The sequence below is a fragment of the Callithrix jacchus genome, chromosome X (genome assembly GCF_049354715.1).
Source record: "Callithrix jacchus isolate 240 chromosome X, calJac240_pri, whole genome shotgun sequence".
Taxonomy (NCBI): domain Eukaryota; kingdom Metazoa; phylum Chordata; class Mammalia; order Primates; family Cebidae; genus Callithrix; species Callithrix jacchus.
Genome location: NC_133524.1, coordinates 140949931 through 140953616, shown reverse-complemented (window position 1 = coordinate 140953616; position 3686 = coordinate 140949931).

The window sequence follows — 3686 nt, the reverse complement described above, 5'->3', positions numbered from 1 at the left end:
TAATATCATATTGAATGGGGAAAAATGACAGCATTTCCTCTAAGATCTGAAATATGACAAGGATGCCCACTTTTACCACTGTTATGAAACATGTTAATGGAAGTCTTAGTGAGAGCAATCACACAACTGAAAGAAATAAATGGCATTCAAATTTGAAAAGAAGTCAAATTGTCTTTGTTTGCACTTGATATGATCTTATATTTGGAAATACCTAAAAACTCCACAAAAAAGGTTATTATTAATAGAACTGATAAATGAATTGAGTAAAGTTGGTGGATACAAAATCTATATACAAAAATCAGTACATTACTGTATACCAACAGTGTACAATCTGAAAAAAATTCAAGAAGTAATCTCATTACAAAGCCACAACTAAAATTAAATAACTAGAAACTAACTTTTAAGAAGTTAAAGATCTCTACAATGAAAAGTATAAAAGACTGATGAAAGAAGTTGAAGAAGATGACAAAATGGAAAAATACTTCATGCTCAGGAATTGAAATAATCAATATTCTTGATATGTCCATACTACCCAAGCAATGTATAGATTCAATGCAATTTTTATTAAAATACCAATAACATTCTTCAAATAATTAGAAAAAACAATTTTAAAGCTTATATAAACAAAAGGATGAAAACTGGCAAGAATCATATTACCTGACTTCAAATTATACTACAGATCCATATTAGAGTATGGTACAGGAATAAAAGTAGACATATAAACCAATAGAACAGAATAGGGATCCCAGAATCAAATCTACACACCTGCAGTTAACTCATATTCAACAAACGTGCCAAGAACATTCCCTAGGGAAATCACAGTCTATTCAATAAATGGTCCAGAGAAAACTGTATATCCATATGCAGAAGAATGAAACTTGACCCCCAGTTCTCAGCATATACAAAAATAAAACCAAAATGAATTAAAGGGGGGAGGGACTCAAGATGGCACGGTGAGAACAACCCAGGATTGAAGCTCTCGGTGAATGCACGGAGAGGGTGAGTCAGGGCCACATTTCCAGACAGATCTTTGTTGCCCACAGAACGGGAAAATTCCCAGGTATAAAAGAGATGTGGGATGCCAGGCAGAGATTTTGGGTGGTGTAGCCGGCAGCCAGTGCAGCCGGCGGCCAGTGCTGTAGTGCAGTGGCGCTACACAGCACTCTGCACAAAGCGCACTGGTCTAGGTGCCCTGTTGAACCGGCAATCTGAGACTTGAGAGGGCTGAACTTGAGACTGAATGGGACTTGGACAGTGAGGCAGCCAGGAGACTCCAGGGAAACAGTGTTTGGGGTAGCGCAGTGGGACAAACAAAACGGCGATTCCAAACGCTCTGGGTGGAAAGGTTCCCTGCGGGCACAGCTGAACCCAGGAGAGTGCAGGTACGTGGAGGGGGGGCGTCCACCATTACCAAGGCAATCCACCCCTACCGAGGTACATGCCCATTGCTGACGTGGCCTGCCATTGCCGAGGCAACCCGCTACAACAAAGAGACTCTGCCGCAGGGTGTAGCCCATGGCAGCAGGGTGGAGACCGCAGAAGCAGGGCAGAGCCTGCAGCAACAGGGCGAACCTCACATCAGCAGGGCGGAGCCTCGACAGGCAAATAGTGACTAGACTGCCTCCTAGCTGGACAGGACAGCACAACGGACACTCACAAAGAAAGCCCCAACCCCACCCAAGACAGAGCATCTGAGAAAAAAAGGGTTTTTTTATGAGTTCTGCTGCAGCAGAATTAAACATAGCAGCCTAACAGCCCTGAATGAACAACAGAGCTAACAGCTCCACACTTGAGCTCCTATAAAGTACAGACTCTTTCCTCAAGCAGCTCCCTGACCGCTCTATAGCCAAAAGACTGACATTTGGCAGGCATCATTCTGGGACAAATATGGCAGAAAAAGAAACTGGTAGCATCCCTCACTGTTCTGCTGCTGCTACAGGTGCACCCCAGACAAGCAGGGCCTGGAGTGGACCTCAGCAGTTGTACAGTGGAGGGGCTAGACTGGTAGAAGGAAAACCAAGTAACAGAAATACTTCATCATCAGCAATCTGGGCGTCCACTCAGAGACCCAATTGAAAAATCAGCAACTACACAGACGACAGGTGGATAAATCCACAAAGTTGGGAAGAAACCAGTGCAAAAACGAGGAAAACACCCGAAACCAGAACACCTCACCTCCTAGAAAGGACCAAAACTCCTCACCAGCAAGGGAACAAAGCTGGACAGAGAATAACTGTGACAAAATGACGGAATTAGACTTCAGAAGTTGGATAATGAGAAACTTTTGTGAGCTAAAAGAACATGTTTTAAATCAATGCGAAAAAACTAAGAACCTTGAAAAAAGATTCGAGGAAATGATAACAAGAATGGATAACTTTGAGAGGAATATGAATGAATTAAAGGAGCTGAAAAACACAATACGAGAACTTCGCGAAGCATGCACAAGTTTTAATAGCCGAATTGACGAAGCAGAAGAAAGAATATCAGAAGTCGAAGATCAACTCAGTGAAATAAAATGAGAAACCAAGATCAGAAAAAAAAGCACAAAAAGGAATGAACAAAGACTCCAAGAAATGTGGGACTATGTGAAGAGACCTAACCTACATTTGATAGGTGTACCAGAATGTGATGAAGAGAATCACTCCAAGCTGGAAAATACTCTTCAGTATATTATCCAGGAAAATTTCCCCCACCTAGCAAGACAGGCCAACACTGAAATGCAGGAAATACAGAGAACACCACAAAGATATTCCGCAAGAAGAGCAACCCCAAGGCACATAATTGTCAGATTCAACAAGGTTGAAATAAAGGAGAAAATACTAAGGGCAACCAGAGAGAAAGGTCGGGTCACCCACAAAGGGAAGCCCATCAGAGTTACAGCAGATCTCTCGGCAGAAACACTACAAGCCAGAAGAGAGTGGGGGCCAATATTCAACATTCTTAAAGAAAAGAACTTTCAACCCAGAATTTTATATCCAGCCAAACTGAGCTTCATAAGTGAAGGAAAAATAACATCCTTTGCAAACAAGCAAGTACTCAGAGATTTTGTCACCACCAGGCCTGCTTTACAAGAGCTCCTGAAAGAGGCACTACACATAGAAAGGAACAACCAGTACCAGCCATTCCAAAATCACACTAAATGCTAAAGAGCATCAACAAAATGAAGAATCTACAACAACTAACGGGCAAAACAGCCAGCTAGCATCAAAATGGCAGTATCAAATTCACACATAACAATATTAACCCTAAATGTAAATGGACTAAATGCACCAATGAAAAGATACAGACTGGCAAATTGGATAAATCCAAAACCCATCATTGTGCTGTATCCAGGAAACCCATCTCACATGCAAGGATACACAAAGGCTCAAAATAAAGGGATGGAGGAAGATTTACCAAGCAAATGGAGAGCAAAAGAAAGCAGGAGTTGCAATTCTCTTCTCTGATAAATAGACTTTAAAGCAACAAAGATCAAAAGAGACAAAGAAGGCCATTACATAATGGTAAAAGGATCGATACAACAAGAAGAGCTAACGATCCTAAACATATATGGACCCAATGCAGGAGCACCCAGATACATAAGGCAAGTTCTTAATGACTTACAAAGAGACTTAGACTCCCACACAATAATAGTGGGAGACTTTAACACTCCACTGTCAATATTAGACAGATCAACCCGACAGAAA